General features: G+C 48.1%; 1 protein-coding gene across 3 annotated transcripts in view; it reads left to right on the forward strand.

Moving 5' to 3' along the window:
• WDR44 (WD repeat domain 44) overlaps nucleotides 1–20,751 on the forward strand; it is a 212,930-nt gene that overhangs the window by 71,740 nt on the left and 120,439 nt on the right. The window lies entirely within an intron of this gene.

Below are 20,751 nucleotides of genomic sequence, written 5' to 3' on the forward strand. Positions count from 1 at the left end.
TAGTTTTTGCTACATGAGACCATTTTGCTTACTTGAGGCATTTGGGAGGGAGTTTTTTTATATCTTTTTTTTCTTTTCTTTTAATTGTTTTGTTTCTATGAATGATGTTTGATGTTAGGCAACCCTTAACCTTCATAACACACCATCGCCTACACTGTACCTCTCACAAGTTTCAATTCTCAGACCCCAAATTGGTGGATTTATAGAAGAGGAGTTCAATTATGGAATAATGTGAATTGGGTTTAGATGGATTATGGGTGGGGATTATTTTCTCCTTAAGCATTATAAAGCTTGTGGAGGAGTATCCTACACATAATTAAGGCCTCCTTACTTCTGGTGTCATAATATGCACTTGTTTAGCAGACCCATCATCCACTGTCTCTCGTTTAATGCTCCCAGCTTTGTAGGGTTATATTTACAAATGGGCCATAACCCAGGATGTGTCTTATATAGGTCTTATTTCATTTACAAGTGGCATTAAGATAACTCCTCTTCCACCCGAGGAAACATGCAGGTGACATGAAACGCATTGCAACTAAGATTCAGTTACATTTATCATTTCTTTCATTTTAAGTTCATGCTGTATTTTTTATTTTCTGAAATCTTTATATAAAGTTGGTTGATCTGATTGTATGCTGCTATTTGATGCTGGGGCTGTTTTATAGGGATGTGGTCATGTGACCACCGCTCGGTATCCCGGCGGTCACCATACCGACGCTGGGATCAGGTGCTATCAAATGCCTGACAGTCGGCATGCCATCTAACAGGGACTATTCCCGTCTCGCCCCTCCCACCGGCATTCTGCGGTCGGGATCCTGGGGTCGGTATGCTGGCCTCCGGGATCCCCACAGCCGGACTCTCAGCCTCAATATTAATTGTCTGTAATAGTGACGCTTTTATGTATATTTTATATTTGTTTATCCATGATAGGAATTGTATGTTATCTTAATGCCACTTATAAACAAAATATAATTGCCAATATAAGAAACTTCCTGGGTTATTTCCTATTTGTACATAGAGCACATTCACTGAGTGAGGTTTTTCCACAGACTGACCATTACTGAACTTTCTCTATCGTCCTAGTGGATGCTGGGGTTCCTGAAAGGACCAGGGGGATAGCGGCTCCGCAGGAGACAGGGCACAAAAAGTAAAGCTTTAGGATCAGGTGGTGTGCACTGGCTCCTCCCCCTATGACCCTCCTCCAAGCCTCAGTTAGGTTTTTGTGCCCGGCCGAGAAGGGTGCAATCTAGGTGGCTCTCCTAAAGAGCTGCTTAGAAAAGTTTAGCTTAGGTTTTTTATTTTACAGTGAGTCCTGCTGGCAACAGGATCACTGCATCGAGGGACTTAGGGGAGAAGAAGTGAACTCACCTGCGTGCAGGATGGATTGGCTTCTTTGGCTACTGGACATTAGCTCCAGAGGGACGATCACAGGTACAGCCTGGATGGTCACCGGAGCCTCGCCGCCGGCCCCCTTGCAGATGCTGAAAAGAGAAGAAGGTCCAGAATCGGCGGCAGAAGACTCCTCAGTCTTCTTAAGGTAGCGCACAGCACTGCAGCTGTGCGCCATTGCTCTCAGCACACTTCACACGGCAGTCACTGAGGGTGCAGGGCGCTGGGGGGGGGCGCCCTGGGAAGCAATGTAAACCTATTTTTTGGCATAAAATACCTCACATATAGCCTCCGGGGGCTATATGGAGATATTTAACCCCTGCCAGAATCCGTTAAAGAGCGGGAGACGAGCCCGCCGAAAAAGGGGCGGGGCCTATCTCCTCAGCACACAGCGCCATTTCCTCACACAGTTCCGCTGGTCAGGAAGGCTCCCAGGCTCTCCCCTGCACTGCACTACAGAAACAGGGTTAAATCAAGAGAGGGGGGGCAAAATTTGGCGAAATTGTGATTTTATAAAAGCAGCTATAAGGGAGCACTTATTATAAGGCTATCCCTGTAAAATATAGCGCTTTGGTGTGTGCTGGCAAACTCTCCCTCTGTCTCCCCAAGGGGCTAGTGGGGTCCTGTCCTCTATCAGAGCATTCCCTGTGTGTGTGTGCTATATGTCGGTACGTGTGTGTCGACATGTATGAGGACGATGTTGGTGAGGAGGCGGAGCAAATTGCCTGTAATGGTGATGTCACTCTCTAGGGAGTCGACACCGGAATGGATGGCTTATTTATGGAATTACGTGATAATGTCAACACGCTGCAAGGTCGGTTGGCGACATGAGACGGCTGGCAAACAAATTAGTACCTGTCCAGGCGTCTCAAACACCGTCAGGGGCGTTAAAACGTCCTTTTACCTCAGTCGGTCGACAGACACAGACACGGACACTGATTTCAGTGTCGACGGTGAAGAAACAAACGTATTTCCCTTTAGGGCCACACGTTACATGTTAAAGGCAATGAAGGAGGTGTTACATATTTCTGATACTACAAGTACCACAAAAGAGGGTATTATGTGGGATGTGAAAAAACTACCTGTAGTTTTTCCTGAATCAGATAAATTAAAGGAAGTGTGTGATGATGCGTGGGTTCCCCCCGATAGAAAATTATTGGCGGTATACCCTTTCCCGCCAGAAGTTAGGGCGCGTTGGGAAACACCCCTTAGGGTGGATAAGGCGCTCACACGCTTATCAAAACAAGTGGCGGTACCGTCTATAGATAGGGCCGTCCTCAAGGAGCCAGCTGACAGGAGGCTGGAAAATATCATAAAAAGTATATACACACATACTGGTGTTATACTGCGACCAGCGATCGCCTCAGCCTGGATGTGCAGAGCTGGGGTGGCTTGGTCGGATTCCCTGACTAAAAATATTGATACCCTTGACAGGGACAGTATTTTATTGACTATAGAGCATTTAAAGGATGCATTTCTATATATACGAGATGCACAGAGGGATATTTGCACTCTGGCATCAAGAGTAAGTGCGATGTCCATATCTGCCACAAGATGTTTATGGACACGACAGTGGTCAGGTGATGCAGATTCCAAACGGCACAAAGGTGTATTGCCGTATAAAGGAAGAGGAGTTATTTGGGGTCGGTCCATCGGACCTGGTGGCCACGGCAACTGCTGGAAAATCCACCGTTTTTACCCTAAGTCACATCTCTGCAGAAAAAGACACCGTCTTTTCAGCCTCAGTCCTTTCGTCCCTATAAGAGTCATATCTGCCCAGGGATAGAGGAAAGGGAAGAAGACTGCAGCAGGCAGCCCATTCCCAGGAACAGAAGCCTTCCACCGCTTCTGCCAAGCTCTCAGCATAACGCTGGGACCGTACAGGACCCCTGGATCCTACAAGTAGTATCCCAGGGGTACAGATTGGAATGTCGAGACGTTTCCCCCTCGCAGGCTCCTGAAGTCTGCTTTACCAAGGTCTCCCTCCGACAAGGAGGCAGTATGGGAAACAATTCACAAGCTGTATTCCCAGCAGGTGATAATCAAATTACCCCTCCTACAACAAGGAAAGGGGTATTATTCCACACTATATTGTGGTACTGAAGCCAGAAGGCTAGGTGAGACCTATTCTAAATCTAAAAAATTTGAACACTTACAAAGGTTCAAATCAAGATGGAGTCACTCAGAGCAGTGATAACGAACCAGGAAGAAGGGGACTATATAGTGTCCCGGGACATCAGGGATGCTTACCTCCATGTCCCAAATTTGCCCTTCTCACTAAGGGTACTTCAGGTTCGTGGTACAGAACTGTCACTATCAGTTTCAGACGCTGCCGTTTGGATTGTCCACGGCACCCCGGGTCTTTACCAAGGTAATGGCCGAAATGATGATCCTTCTTCAAAGAAAAGGCGTCTTAATTATCCCTTACTTGGACGATCTCCTGATAAGGGCAAAGTCCAGGGAACAGTTGGAGGTCGGAGTAGCACTATCTCGGATACTGCTACAACAGCACGGGTGGATTCTAAATATTCCAAAATCGCAGCTGTTCCCGACGACACGTCTGCTGTGCCTAGGGATGATTCTGGACACAGTCCAGAAAAAGGTGTTTCTCCCGGAAGAGAAAGCCAGGGAGTTATCCGAGCTAGTCAGGAACCTCCTAAAACCAGGAAAAGAGGCTTCCTACGAAGCAATTCCATTCGGCAGATTTCACGCAAGAACTTTTCAGTGGGATCTGCTGGACAAATGGTCCGGATCGCATCTTCAGATGCATCAGCGGATAACCCTATATCCAAGGACAAGGGTGTCTCTCCTGTGGTGGTTACAGAGTGCTCATCTTCTAGAGGGCCGCAGATTCGGCATTCAGGATTGGATGCTGGTGACCACGGAGGCCAGCCCGAGAGGCTGGGGAGCAGTCACACAAGGAAAAAATTTCCAGGGAGAGTGATCAAGTCTGGAGATTTTTCTCCACATAAATATACTGGAGCTAAGGGTAATTTTATAATGCTCTAAGCTTAGCAAGACCTCTGCTTCAAGGTCAGCCGGTATTGATCCAGTGGGAAAAACATCACGGCAGTCGCCCACGTAAACAGACAGGGCGGCACAAGAAGCAGGAGGGCAATGGCAAAAACTGCAAGGACTTTTCGCTGGGCGGAAAATCATGTGATAGCACTGTCAGCAGTGTTTCATTCCGGGAATGGAAACTGGGAAGCAGACTTCCTCAGCAGGCACGACCTCCACCCGGGAGAGTGGAAACTTCATCGGGAAGTTTTTCCACATGATTGTGAACCGTTGGGAAATACCAAAGGTGGACATGATGGCGTCCCGTCTGAACAAAAAACGGGACAGGTATTGCGCCAGGTCAAGAGACCCTCAGGCAATAGCTGTGGACGTTCTGGTAACACCGTGGGTGTACCAGTCGGTGTATGTGTTCCCTCCTCTGCTTCTCATACCTAAGGTACTGAGAATTATAAGACGTAGAGGAGTAAGAACTATACTCATGGCTCCGGATTGGCCAAGAAGGACTTGGTACCCGGAACTTCAAGAGATGCTCACAGAGGACTTATGGCCTCTGCCGCTAAGAAGGGACTTGCTTCAGCAAGTACCATGTCTGTTCCAAGATTTACCGCAGCTGCGTTTGACGGCATGGCGGTGGAACGCCGGATCCTAAGGGAAAAAGGCATTCCGGAAGAGGTCATTCCTACCCTGGTCAAAGCCAGGAAGGAGGTGACCGCACAGCATTATCGCCACATGGGGCGAAAATATGTTGCGTGGTGTGAGGCCAGGAAGGCCCCACGAGGAAATTTCAACTCGGTCGATTCCTGCATTTCCTGCAAACAGGAGTGTCTATGGGCCTCAAATTGGGGTCCATTAAGGTTCAAATTTCGGCCCTGTCGATTTTCTTCCAGAAAGAATTGGCTTCAGTTCCTGAAGTCCAGAAGTTTGTCAAGGGAGTATTGCATATACAACCCCCTTTTGTGCCTCCAGTGGCACTGTGGGATCTCAACGTAGTTCTGGGATTCCTCAGATCACATTGGTTTACAACCAGTCAAATCTGTGGATTTGAAGCATCTCACATGAAAAGTGACCATGCTCTTGGCCCTGGCCTGGGCCAGGCGAGTGTCAAATTGGTGGGTTTTTTTCTCAAAAAAGCCCATATCTGTTTGTCCATTCGGACAGGGCAGAGCTGCGGACTCGTCCCCAGTTCTCTCCCTAAGGTGGTGTCAGTGTTTCACCTGAACCAGCTTATTGTGGTGCCTTGCGCCTACTAAGGACTTGGAGGACTCCAAGTTGCTAGATGTTGTCAGGGCCCTGAAAATATAGGTTCCAGGACGGCTGGAGTCAGGAAAACTGACTTGCTGTTATCCTGTATGCACCCAACAAACTGGGTGCTCTTGCTTCTAAGCAGACTATTGCTAGTTGGATGTGTAATACAATTCAGCTTGCACATTCTGTGGCAGGCCTGCCACAGCCAAAATATGTAAATACCCATTCCACAAGGAAGGTGGGCTCATCTTGGGCGGCTGCCCGAGGGGTCTCGGCTTTACAACTTTGCCGAGCGGCTACTTAGTCAGGGGCAAACACGTTTGTAAAATCCTACAAATTTGATACCCTGGCTAAGGAGGACCTGGAGTTCTCTCATTCGGTGCTGCAGAGTCATCCGCACTCTCCCGCCCGTTTGGGAGCTTTGGTATAATCCCCATGGTCCTTTCAGGAACCCCAGCATCCACTAGGACGATAGAGAAAATAAGAATTTACTTACCAATAATTCTATTTCTCGGAGTCCGTAGTGGATGCTGGGCGCCCATCCCAAGTGCGGATTATCTGCAATACTTGTACATAGTTACAAAAATCGGGTTATTATTGTTGTGAGCCATCTTTTCAGAGGCTCCGCTGTTATCATACTGTTAACTGGGTTCAGATCACAGGTTGTACAGTGTGATTGGTGTGGCTGGTATGAGTCTTACCCGGGATTCAAAATCCTTCCTTATTGTGTACGCTCGTCCGGGCACAGTATCCTAACTGAGGCTTGGAGGAGGGTCATAGGGGGAGGAGCCAGTGCACACCACCTGATCCTAAAGCTTTACTTTTTGTGCCCTGTCTCCTGCGGAGCCGCTATCCCCCTGGTCCTTTCAGGAACCCCAGCATCCACTACGGACTCCGAGAAATAGAATTATCGGTAAGTAAATTCTTATTATCCCAAAATCTTGATTTGCTCTCCATATATGCTCCATATATTCGCTCTCCTCCAGGTATGTTTATTTGCAGTATCCATGTCATAGATGTGGTTTAGGTTACTTTCACCCATTATGTTGACCCTCACCAATGCCGAAGAACCCATCTCTTTTAATGACTTTCCTTTAAGTGAAGAACGCAGTCTTTCCTTAGGCCGCATGGGTACTATTTTGCACCACCCATACTGTTATTTATTCTTCTGGTTAGATTTGTTACAACTTGTGACATTTGTTTATACAGAAGTAACGTGCAGACTTTTTCAGTGGTAGAGTGCTGCCTATGGAGCCCCTAAAGCATGTCGGGATTCCAGTTACTGTCCTATACTAACCCTCAAAGTTAGGTAAACCACAAAAAACTGTTGAAGCTAAATAAAAATGTACTTGTACACTAGCCAAATCCTGCTCTTTAAAACTGCGCCATTGATCACAATAGAGGATAAAAGATCTGAGTCTTTAGGAAAAGTAACAATTTTTAATGGTAATTGATGTAAAATGCCGTCCTCCCTCCGGAGCGCAGGTTTTATCTACGTTTTGGCTTCAGCCTCCTAATTACTGACAGTTTATAGCACAAATCATACATTGAAGGCAGGCTTAAAAGTAAAATGATTCTGGCTACAGAACTAAAACGTAAAGTGCATTTAGCCTGCAGCGTATGAGCAGCTGCTAGGGTGTGTACGGACTGGTATTTACACATGTTTATAAATTCCTTTGTTTACAATTTTTTGTTTTGTTGTTGTTTATTTATTTGTGACTGTGTCAGCGGGAATTTTGCGACATTGCTTAAGCCAAACTCATATACGAACACTTTAAATGTTTACATGGTTTTAATTTTTTAAATGTTTTTTATGCATAATGTTAACACTAGTGTGTATGAAGCCTTATGGGGCCCACACATGGTACAGTTATCGGATGCTATTTGATCTTTTTAGTTTAAATAGCTTCGTGTCTATTGTCCCTTGCAATGCCGTGCGCGCTCCCGTCTAGTCCATATCTCAAGGCAAATGGTATGTGCAGGCAGGTATTTCTGTACTACAGCACACATAGTACATTGTAGTGTATTCAAAATTGGATGTAGTTTAAATAGCATGGTATCCGGACTCCAGGTCGACAACAAAAAGGTCGACACACCTTAGGTCGACACCAATTGGTCGACACACCTTAGGTCGACATGGACAAAAGGTCGACAGGAACAAGGTCGACATGAGTTTTTCACAATTTTTCTCTAACGTCCTTGAGGATGCTGGGACTCTGTAAGGACCATGGGGAATAGACGGGCTCCGCAGGAGATATGGCACTTTAAGAAAGCTTTGGACTCTGGGTGTGCACTGGCTCCTCCCTCTATGCCCCTCCTCCAGACCTCAGTTTTTCACTGCCCAGAGCAAGATGGGTGCACTGTAGAGAGCTCTCCAGAGTTCTCTGCCTAGAAGCTTTTTTGTTTGGATTTTTTTTTTTCTACCTTTTACTACTTTTTCACAGGGAGCACTGCTGGAAACAGGCTCCCTGCATCGAGGGACTGAGGAGCAGACCTTCTTGTCAAAGATAGGCTCTGCTTCCTCGGCTACTGGACATCATTAGCTCCAGAGGGGGTGAACGCAGGTTCTTACTGGGCGTCCACCCCCGGAGCCACGCCGCCGTTCTCCTCACAGAGCTAGAAGTACAGAAGACAGAAGTCGTCAGGCCGCAGAAGCCTTCAGCTTCACTGAGGTAACGCACAGCACTGCAGCTGTGCGTCATTGCTCCCATACACCTCACACACTCCGGTCACTGTAAGGGTGCAGGGCGTAGGGGGGGGCGCCCTGGGCAGCAATATAAACCTCTGCATGGCAAAAAGACTATATACATGTACAGGTGGGCTCTGTACATGTATATAAAAGAGCCCCCGCCATATTTTACTGTTTGAGCGGGACAGAAGCCCGCCGCCGAGGGGGCGGGGCTTCTCCCTCAGCACTCACCAGCGCCATTTTCTCTCCACAGCACTGCTGAGAGGAAACTCCCCGGACTCTCCCCTGCTTACACACGGTGAAAGGGTGCTTAAAAGAGAGGGGGGGGACGACGACACATAATTGGCGGTTTACATATTATACAGCGCTGCTGGGGAATAACATTTTGTGTTGGTCTCCAGGGTTATTGCGCTGGGGTGTGTGCTGGCATACTCTCTCTCTGTCTCTCCAAAGGGCCTTGACAGGGATACCGTCTTCAGGAAAGGGGTGTTCCCTGTGTTTGTGTGTGTGTGTGTGTGTGTGTGTGTGTGAAGTGTCGGTATGCACAGAAGTCCTCCCCTGCGTCTGCAAAGTCCACCGCATGACGCTGGGGCTTTCCGAGGGGAGGCAGATCTGGTGGGGGCTCGTCTTCGGTTTTTCAGCCACGTCTGGGTTCACTCGCAGGTGGATCCCTGGGCATTATAGATTGTTTCTCAGGGATACAGGCTGGAATTCGACGACTTGCCTCCTCGCCGATTTTTCAAATCAGCTCTGCCGGCTTCCCCGTCAGAGAGGGAGCTAGTGTTGGCAGCAATCCAAAAATTGTATATTCAACAGGTGATTGTCACAGTTCCTCATCTCCAGCAAGGAGAGGGATATTACTCAACCCTGTTTGTGGTACCGAAACCGGACGGTTCGGTCAGACCCATTTTAAACCTGAAATCTCTGAACCTGTACTTGAAGAGGTTCAAGTTCAAAATGGAATCACTCAGGGCGGTCATCGCCAGCCTGGAGGGGGGGGGGGGGATTGGATGGTGTCCCTGGACATAAAGGATGCTTACCTTCATGTTCCGATATTCCCCCTGCATCAGACATTCCTAAGATTTGCAGTGCAGGACTGTCACTACCAATTTCAGACGTTGCCGTTTGGGCTTTCCACGGCCCCGAGAATTTTCACCAAGGTAATGGCGGAAATGATGGTGCTCCTGCGCAGGCAGGGGGTCACAATTATCCCATACTTGGACGATCTCCTCATAAAGGCGAGATCTCGGGAGAGGTTGCTGGACAGCGTGTCTCTGTCCATGAAGACGTTGCAGATATACGGCTGGATTCTCAATATACCGAAGTCCCAGCTAGTCCCTACAACGCATCTGACCTTTTTGGGGCTGATTCTAGACACAGACCAGAAAAAGGTTTTTCTTCCGATCGAAAAGGTTCAGGAACTCATAGCCATGGTCAGGAACCTATTAAAACCAAGAAAGGTTTCAGTGCATCATTGCACGCGGGTCCTGGGGAAGATGGTGGCTTCCTACGAGGCCATCCCTTTCGGCAGGTTCCATGCGAGGACTTTTCAAGTCCGGGTCCCGTTTACAAATGCATCAAAGGATCACCCTGTCTCCCAGGACCCCAGGGAATCTCTCCTGTGGTGGCTGAACAGTGCTCACCTACTAGAAGGTCGCAGGTTCGGCATTCAGGACTGGGTCCTGGTGACCACGGACGCATGCCTCCGAGGCTGGGGAGCAGTGACACTGGGAAGAAATTTCCAAGGTATCTGGTCAAGCTTAGAGTCTTGTCTCCACATCAACGTCCTGGAGTTGAGGGCCATATACAACGCCCTGCGTCAAGCGGAGGAGTTGCTTCGGAGAAAACGGGTTCTGATTCAGTCAGACAATGTCACGGCAGTGGCTCATATAAACCGCCAAGGCGGAACAAGGAGCAGAATGGCCATGGCAGAAGCGACCAGGATTCTACGCTGGGCGGAAGGCCATGTAAGCGCGCTATCAGCGGTGTTCATCCCGGGGGTGGACAACTGGGAGGCGGACTTCCTCAGCAGGCACGACCTGCATCCGGGAGAGTGGGGACTTCATCAAGAAGTCTTCGCACAGATCACGGATCGTTGGGGACTGCCTCAAATCGACATGATGTCATCCCGTCTCAACAAAAAGCTAAAGCGGTATTGCGCCAGGTCAAGGGACCCTCAGGCGGTAGCGGTAGACGCTCTGGTGACACCTTGGGTGTTCAGATCGGTCTATGTGTTTCCTCCTCTTCCTCTCATACCCAAGGTGTTGAGAATAATACGAAGAAGCAGGGTCATAACAATACTCATTTGTTCCAGATTGGCCACGGAGGACTTGGTATCCGGAGCTGCAAGAGTTGCTCGCAGGGGATCCGTGGCCTCTTCCTCTAAGGCAGGACCTGCTGCGGCAGGGGCCCTGTCTGTTCCAAGACTTACCGCGGCTGCGTTTGACGGCATGGCGGTTGAACGCTGGATCCTAGCGGAAAAAGGGATTCCAGAGGAAGTCATTCCTACCCTGATCAAGGCTAGGAAAGATGTGACGTTAAAACATTATCACCGTATATGGCGGAAATATGTTTCTTGGTGTGAGGCCAGAGCTGCTCCTACGGAGGAGTTCCATTTGGGCCGTCTACTTCACTTCCTTCGAACAGGAGTGACTTTGGGCCTAAAGTTAGGGTCCATAAAGGTCCAGATTTCGGCCTTATCCATTTTCTTTCAAAGAGAATTGGCCTCTATTCCTGAAGTACAGACCTTTGTGAAGGGAGTGCTGCATATTCAGCCTCCTTTTGTGCCTCCGGTGGCACCTTGGGATCTTAACGTGGTGTTACGTTTCCTCAAGTCACCTTGGTTTGAACCACTTAAAACTGTGGAGTTGAAATACCTCACGTGGAAAGTGGTCATGTTGTTGGCGTTGGCTTCGGCAAGACGTGTTTCCGAATTGGCGGCTTTATCACATAAAAGCCTATACTTGGTTTTTCACGTGGATAGGGCAGAGTTGAGGACTCGCCCTCACTTTCTGCCAAAAGTGGTCTCATCTTTTCATGTGAACCAACCTATTGTCGTGCCTGTGGCTACACGGGACTTGGAGGATTCCGAGTCCCTGGATGTAGTCAGGGCTTTGAAGATTTATGTGACCAGAACGGCTAGAATCAGGAAGACTGAAGCTTTGTTCGTTCTGTATGCGGCCAACAAGGTTGGCGCTCCTGCTTCAAAGCAGACTATTGCTCGCTGGATCTGTAACACGATTCAGCAGGCGCATTCTACGGCAGGATTGCCGTTATCGAAATCGGTTAAGGCCCACTCCACTAGGAAAGTGGGCTCTTCTTGGGCGGCTGCCTGAGGGGTCTCTGCATTACAGTTGTGCCGAGCAGCTACTTGGTCGGGGACAAACACCTTTGCAAAGTTCTATAAGTTTGATACCCTGGCTGAGGAGGACCTCCTGTTTGCTCAATCGGTGCTGCAGAGTCATCCGCACTCTCCCGCCCGTTTGGGAGCTTTGGTATAATCCCCATGGTCCTTACGGAGTCCCAGCATCCTCAAGGACGTTAGAGAAAATAAGATTTTACTTACCGGTAAATCTATTTCTCGTAGTCCGTAGAGGATGCTGGGCGCCCGTCCCAAGTGCGGACTTCTTCTGCAAGACTTGTATATAGTTATTGCTTACATAAGGGATATGTTATAGTTTTTCGGTTTAACCGTGGCTATGTTGTTGTTCATACTGTTAACTGGGTAAGTTTATCACAAGTTATACGGAGTGATTGGTGTGGCTGGTATGGATCTCGCCCTTAGATTTACAAAAATCATTCCTCGTACTGTCCATCTCCTCTGGGCACAGTTTCCCTAACTGAGGTCTGGAGGAGGGGCATAGAGGGAGGAGCCAGTGCACACCCAGAGTCCAAAGCTTTCTAAAAGTGCCCTATCTCCTGCAGAGCCCGTCTGTTCCCCATGGTCCTTACGGAGTCCCAGCATCCTCTACGGACTACGAGAAATAGATTTACCGGTAAGTAAAATCTTATAATTATTTTTTTGGGAACCTTTTCATACTTAACGATCCACGTGGACTACGATTGGAACGGTAATCTGTGCCGAGCGAAGGCACCATGCCCGAAGCATGGCGAGCGAAGCGGTGCACTAATTGGGGTTCCCGGTCACTCTACGAAGAAAACTCATGTCGACCTTTTGTCCATGTCGACCTAAGGTGTCGACCTAAGGTGTGTCGACCTTTTTGTTGTCGACCTGGAGTCCCAGACCCAAATAGCATACCCCACAAATCGCAGAGCACTCGTTGTATAGGCTCAAATCGCACCTAGCACAAACAGCACCGTGTGTGGGCCCCATAAGGGTAGATGTGATTTCTTGTGCTCCAATAAATAACCCTTTAAAATTAAAATGATCAGAAAACAGATTCTGCCGCTCTCTGTTCAGTTAGTATAGCCACCGGTGCAGCTATTGTTAGCATTGAGGTAATCTGATTTGCCTTATATCTCAGTGATGTCGCACCATCCGGCAGATAGGCTGCATCTTTAGAAGCATTGTTCCAACCAATTCCATTACTGCAGAATGCCACCATTCGTGCGGTGTGATATGTCTGGTACTGTATTTAGAAAGACGCAAGACAGTTCTGCAAACTGCAATTTCCCAGTTAAGTTGATCTCTGCCCTATTCTCATAGTGAAGAAACGCACATTGCAATCTAATGCGTGATTGAAGCAACCATACAGGTAATAAAAGTATTTGAACGATATGTGTGATCATCACTACATGTGAAACGGCTTGTTCCTCCAGTTCTGGAACTTCGGCTTCCACCATGCATTGTATGTGTAATGTATTGCCCAGCAACAGGTGAGGGTTACACTTTTTATACTTAATCTGTGCTCTTAAATAATTCAGGGAGTAATTTAAGCTATTACATTCAGCAGGTTGATTGGATACATTTAGTCTAATGTGTTCATTTCTTAACTGGACTAGAAATATGAGGCATCTAGTTGCCATGGAGTAAATCCCCTTTCCTGTTGCCAGGTTTACTAAATGTCCCGGTGAGCTTTTTATGCAGTGTTGACCAACAGGTTTCCGAGTTTGCAGTAATCTGTATATTCCAATAAAGGGATCACACAGAGTTCAACCTGATACGTGTCTTCATTTTAATATAAATCGATGGTTACTGACACCCGTAAACCTCCACTAATCTTTGTACCAAGCTGTAGTTCTGTGCTTAGTCAGTGATGCAGGAAGGTGACCGTGCCAGGAGCAGAATGACCCGCAGGCCTGTCCCAGAGGGTGTGTTTGTTATCCAGATCAATGAAATGCCAAATAGCAGAAGGTAAACGAGATTCCACCCTGTAAAGGTGTGCACTTTCTGTCCGACAGCCAGGCATAGCCTGTCACTTCTCTCTGCCTAGTAATATGTATTTACAATGAGAGCGTTCTATTTAATGAAAGGCTATGTGAGAGACGTGTCCTCTATGAAAGCCTGCGATTCCGGCTGGCTCCTGTGTCTTAGCTCATGCATCCTGAGATTTAAGTAAATAATCCTGGTTTATTAAAGTTTTCACTTTTTAAGCTTTTGCTTTGTATTTTGTTTTTGCTAAAAGAAGTTTGTGACCTATTTTCTGTTGTGGTAAATCGTGGCGGCGACCAGTTCAGGCCCATGACTGTTCCTAAAAAACTTGCAGTATGGTTTCTTGTAGTATGTTTGCATTTAATACCGATTTGATGGGTTATGTAGCTGCTACCATTTAAATAAAAATACTTTCTCATATTACTCTATGCAAGTTTTGCACATCAGCATTTTTATAATGTAGTGTTAAAAACAAGGGTTAAAGATAAATGTACTCATTTGAAATGCGAGGGTACAGTATATGAGCTCAGAGTTGTTGGATTTTAGCCAGGTGATGGCAGCTAATAGTTTCATGTGTCATGTAGTTTACTGAAAGGGGAAGTTTCTAATCCCCTTTTCCTTTAGTTCTCGTTGCTCATTACTGACTAAACTGCATGTTTACATTTGGTTGCCTGGGAGTTGTTGTTTTTTATACTCTTGGGGTTCTTTGCTCATTTCCCACGCAGTGCAGTAAATCGATTTCCTTTTTAAATAATTGAGGGGGGGGGGGGGGGGTTCTGTTGACTTTGGAGGCTTAAACACAAAAAAAGCCACAAATTGCCACTAAACAGTGGCAAATACGCTCTGTATGCCAGGTACGTGTCCAGTACAGTTTTATTTTAATGGCCATTATTAGTATCTTATACTCTGTACCAAATAGTTCGCTGCTGATAGCTGGACGAAATGGTATTTTATCCTGGCAGGGCATCTAATCTGTGTACCATTCAATCACATTGTATACAACTACTGTATGTAATTATACAGAGACTATTAGATACAGTATATAGATATAGCCATGAAATCTGTCGGAATTTTAGATTTATGGAGAGTATAAGAGTGACATATATTTATGTGTGTATATGTGTGTGTATGTGTATATATATATATATATATATATAGATATATATATACACTGCTCAAAAAAATAAAGGGAACACTGAAATAACACATCCTAGATCTGAATGAATGATATATTCTTATTAAATACTTTGTTCTTTACATAGTTGAATGTGCTGACAACAAAATCGCACAAAAATTATCAATGGAAATCAAATTTATTAACCCATGGAGGTCTGGATTTGGAGTCACCCTCAAAATTTAAGTGGAAAAACACACTACAGGCTGATCCAACTTTGATGTAGTGTCCTTAAAACATGTCAAAATGAGGCTCAGTAGTGTGTGTGGCCTCCACGTGCCTGTATGACCTCCCTACAATGCCTGGGCATGCTCCTGATGAGGTGGCGGATGGTCTCCTGAAGGATCTCCTCCCAGACCTGGACTAAAGCATCCGCCAACTCCTGGACAGTCTGTGGTGCAATGTAGCGTTAGTGGATGGAGCGAGACATGATGTCCCAGATGTGCTCAATTGGATTCAGGTCTGGGGAACGGGCGGGCCAGTCCATAGCATCAATTCCTTCGTCTTGCAGGAACTGCTGACACACTCCAGCCACGTGAGGTCTAGCATTGTCTTGCATTAGGAGGAACCCAGGGCCAACCGTACCAGCATATGGTCTCACAAGGGGTCTGAGGATCTCATTTCGGTACCTAATGGCAGTCAGGCTACCTCTGGCAAGCACATGGAGGGCTGTGCGGCCCCCCAAAGAAATGCCACCCCACACCATTACTGACCCACTGCCAAACCGGTCATGCTGGAGGATGTTGCAGGCAGCAGAACGTTCTCCTTGGCATCTCCAGACTCTGTCACATCTGTAACATGTGCTCAGTGAGAACCTGCTTTCATCTGTGAAGAGCACAGGGCGCCAGTGGCGAATTTGCGAATCTTGGTGTTCTCTGGCAAATGCCAAACGTCCTGCATGGTGTTGGGCTGTAAGCACAACCCCCACCTGTGGACGTCGGGCCCTCATACCACCCTCATGGAGTCTGTTTCTGATCGTTTGAGTAGACACATGCACATTTGTGGCTTGCTGGAGGTCATTTTGCAGGGCTCTGGCAGTGCTCCTCCTGTTCCTCCTTGCACAAAGGCGGAGGTAGCGGTCCTGCTGCTGGGTTATTGCCCTCCTACGGCCTCCTCCACGTCTCCTGATGTACTGGCCTGTCACCTGGTAGCGCCTCCATGCTCTGGACACTACGCTGACAGACACAGCAAACCTTCTTGCCACAGCTCGCATTGATGTGCCATCCTGTATGAGCTGCACTACCTGAGCCACTTGTGTGGGTTGTAGGGAGGTCATACAGGCATGTGGAGGCCACACACACTACTGAGCCTCATTTTGACTTGTTTTAAGGACATTACATCAAAGTTGGATCAGCATGTAGTGTGTTTTTCCACTTTAATTTTGAGGGTGACTCCAAATCCAGACCTCCATGGGTTAATAAATTTGATTTCCATTGATGATTTTTGTGTGATTTTGTTGTCAGCACATTCAACTATGTAAAGAACAAAGTATTTAATAAGAATATTTCATTCATTCAGATCTAGGATGTGTTATTTTAGTGTTCCCTTTATTTTTTTGAGCATTGTATAATATATATTTCTCTGACGTCCTAGTGGATGCTGGGAACTCCGTAAGGACCATGGGGAATAGACGGGCTCCGCAGGAGACTGAGCACTCTAAAAGAAACATTAGGTACTATCTGGTGTGCACTGGCTCCTCCCTCTATGCCCCTCCTCCAGACCTCAGTTAGAATCTGTGCCCGGCCAGAGCTGGGTGCTCCTAGTGGGCTCTCCTGAGCTTGCTAGAAAGAAAGTATTTGTTAGGTTTTTTATTTTCAGTGAGATCTGCTGGCAACAGACTCACTGCTACGTGGGACTGAGGGGAGAGAAGCAAACCTACCTGCGTGCAGCTAGCTTGTGCTTCTTAGGCTACTGGACACCATTAGCTCCAGAGGGTTCGAACACAGGGCCCGACCTCGATCGTCCGTTCCCGGAGCCGCGCCGCCGTCCCCCTTGCAGAGCCAGAAGACAGAAGAAGGAGATGAAATCGGCGGCAGAAGACTCCGGTCTTCATTAAGGTAGCGCACAGCACTGCAGCTGTGCGCCATTGCTCCCACTGCACACCACACACTCCGGTCACTGTAGGGTGCAGGGCGCTGGGGGGGGGGGGGGGGGGGGGGCGCGGCGCCCTGGGCAGCAATAAGAATACCTGTTGGCACTATATACACATAATACAGTCTGGAAAACTGTATATGTGTAAAAAAAAACCGCCATTAAGCTATACAAAACGCGGGAGAAGCCCGCCGCTGAGGGGGCGGGGCCTTCTTCCTCAGCACACCAGTGCCATTTTCTCTTAACAGCTCCGCTGGAAGGACGCTCCCCAGGCTCTCCCCTGCAGTATCCTGTACAAGAAGGGTAAAAAAGAGAGGGGGCACATAAATCTAGGCGCAAATAAGATAATAAGCAGCTATTGGGAAAAATCACTCATAGTGTAAATCCCTGTGTTATATAGCGCTGTGGTGTGTGCTGGCATACTCTCTCTCTCTCTGTCTCCCCAAAGGACTTTGTGGGGTCCTGTCCTCAGTCAGAGCATTCCCTGTGTGGTGTGTCGGTACGGCTGTGTCGACATGTTTGATGAGGAGGGTTACGTGGAGGCGGAGCAGGGGCAGATAAGTGTGGTGTCGCCCCCGACGGGGCCGACACCGGATTGGATGGATATGTGGAAGGTCTTAACAGACAGTGTCAACTCCTTACATAAAAGGTTCGATGACGCAGCAGCCTTGGGACAACCGGGATCTCAGCCCGCGCCTGCCCAGGCGTCTCAGAGGCCATCAGGGGCTCATAAACGCCCGCTAGCTCAGATGGTAGACACAGATGTCGACACGGAGTCTGACTCCAGTGTAGATGAGGATGAGACAAATGCACAGTCTACAAAAGCCATCCGATGCATGATTACTGCAATGAAAAATGTATTGCACATTTCTGATGTTAACCCGGTTACTACCAAGTAGGGTATTATGTTTGGGGAGAAAAAGCAGCCAGTGACTTTTCCCCCATCTGATGAATTAAATGAATTGTGTGAGGAAGCGTGGAGTTCCCCGATAAGAAACTAGTGATTTCTTAGAGGTTACTGATGGCGTACCCTTTCCCGCCAACGGACAGGTTACGTTGGGAAACATCCCCTAGGGTGGACAAGGCGCTCACAACGCTTATCAAAAAAGGTGGCACTGCCGTCTCAGGATACGGCCGCCCTAAAGGAGCCTGCGGATAGAAAGCAGGAAGCTATCCTGAAGTCTGTGTATACACACTCTGGTACTATACTGAGACCTGCTATTGCTTCAGCATGGATGTGTAGTGCTGCAGCAGCATGGTCTGATACCCTGTCAGACAAAATTGATTCCCTCGACAGGGATACTATTTTGCTAACCATAGAACATATAAAAGACGTCGTCGTATATGTGCAGGATGCACAGAGGGACATTTGCCTGCTGGCATCTAGAATTAATGCAATGTCCATTTCTGCCAGGAGAGTATTATGGACTCGGCAGTGGACAGGTGATGCTGATTCTAAAAGACACATGGAGGTTTTGCCTTATAAGGGTGAGGAATTGTTTGGGGACGGTCTCTCGGACCTCGTATCCACGGCAACAGCTGGGAAGTCAACTTTTTTACCTCAGGTTCCCTCACAGCCTAAGAAAGCACTGTATTATCATGTACAGTCCTTTCGGCCTCAGAAAGGCAAGCGGATCAGAGGCGCATCCTTTCTGCCCAGAGGCAGGGGTAGAGGAAAGAAGCTGCACCAGGCAGCCAGTTCCCAAGAACAAAAATCCTCCCCCGCTTCCACTAAGTCCACCGCATGACGCTAGGGCTCCACAGGCGGAGCCGGGTGCTTTGGGGGCGCGTCTTCGAAACTTCAGCAACCAGTGGGTTCGCTCACAAGTGGATCTCTGGGCTGTACAAATTGTATCTCAGGGATACAAGCTGGAGTTCGAGGCGACTTACCTCAAATCAGCCTTGCCAGCTGCTCCCAGGGAAAGGGAGGTAGTACTGGCGGCAATTCACAAGCTGTACCTCCAGCAGGTGATAATCAAGGTTCCCCTCCTTCAACAGGGACGGGGTTACTATTCCACAATGTTTGTGGTACCGAAACCAGACGGTTCGGTGAGACCCATTCTGAATTTAAAATCCTTGAACACTTATATAAGGAAGTTCAAGTTCAAAATGGAATCGCTCAGGGCCGTTATTGCAAGCCTGGAAGAGGGGGATTTTATGGTGTCGCTGGACATCAAGGATACTTACTTGCATGTCCCCATTTACCCACCTCACCAGGAGTACCTCAGGTTTGTGGTACAGGATTGTCATTACCAATTCCAGACGTTGCCGTTTGGTCTGTCCACGGCACCGTGAGTATTTACCAAGGTAATGGCCGAAATGATGATACTCCTTCGGAAGAAGGGAGTTATAATTATCCCGTACTTGGACGATCTCCTTATAAATGCGAGGTCCAGAGAGCAGTTGTTAGTCAGCGTAGCACTCTCTCGGGAAGTGTTGCAACAGCACGGCTAGATTCTGAATATCCCAAAGTCGCAGCTGATTCCTGCGACGCGTCTGCTTTTCCTGGGCATGATTCTGGACACAGAACAGAAGGTGTTTCTCCCGGTGGAGAAGGCCCAGGAATTGTCATCTCTGGTCAGGGACCTCCTGAAACCAAAACAGGTGTCGGTGCATCACTGCACGCGAGTCCTGGGAAAGATGGTGGCTTCTTACGAAGCAATTCCCTTCGGCAGGTTCCATGCAAGGATCTTTCAGTGGGATCTGTTAGACAAATGGTCCGGATCGCATCTTCAGATGCATCGGTTGATCACCCTGTCCCCAAGGGCCAGGGTGTCTCTGCTGTGGTGGCTGCAGAGTGCTCATCTTCTCGAGGGCCGCAGATTCGGCATACAGGACTGGGTCCTGGTGACCACGGATGCAAGCCTCCGAGGATGGGGGGCAGTCACTCAGGGAAGGAACTTCCAAGGACAGTGGTCAAGTCAGGAGACTTCACTACACATAAATATACTGGAACTAAGGGCCATTTACAACGCCCTGAGTCAAGCAGAGCCCCTGCTTCAAAACCAACCAGTGCTGATTCAATCAGACAACATCACGGCGGTCGCCCATGTAAACCGCCAGGGCGGCACAAGAAGCAGGATGGCGATGGCAGAAGCGGAAATGGGCGGAGAATCACGTGCTAGCACTGTCAGCAGTGTTTATTCCGGGAGTGGACAACTGGGAAGCAGATTTCCTCAGCAGGCACGACCTCCACCCGGGAGAGTGGGGACTTCATCCAGAAGTCTTCACGCAGATTGTAAACCGTTGGGAACGGCCACAGGTGGACATGATGGCGTCCCGCCTCAACAAAAAGCTAAAAAAATATTGCGCCAGGTCAAGGGACCCTCAGGCGATAGCTGTGGTCACACTAGTGACACCGTGGGTGTACCAGTCGGTTTATGTGTTCCCTCCTCTTCCTCTCATACCCAAGGTACTGAGGATAGTAAGAAAGAGAGGAGTAAGAACTATACTCATCGTTCCGGATTGGCCAAGAAGAACTTGGTACCCAGAGCTACAAGAAATTATCTCAGAGGACCCATGGCCTCTGCCTCTCAAACAGGACCTGTTACAGCAGGGGCCCTGTCTGTTCCAAGACTTACCGCGGCTGCGTTTGACGGCATGGCGGTTGAACGCCGGATCCTAACGGAAAAGGGCATTCCAGATGAAGTGATTCCTACGCTGATAAAAGCTAGGAAGGATGTGACGGCAAATCATTATCACCGCATATGGCGGAAATATGTTGCCTGGTGTGAGGCCAGGAAGGCCCCAACAGAGGAATTCCAGCTGGGGCGATTTCTGCACTTCCTACAGTCAGGAGTGACTATGGGCCTA

Source organism: Pseudophryne corroboree, chromosome 8, assembly GCF_028390025.1.
Source record: "Pseudophryne corroboree isolate aPseCor3 chromosome 8, aPseCor3.hap2, whole genome shotgun sequence".
Lineage (NCBI taxonomy): Eukaryota > Metazoa > Chordata > Amphibia > Anura > Myobatrachidae > Pseudophryne > Pseudophryne corroboree.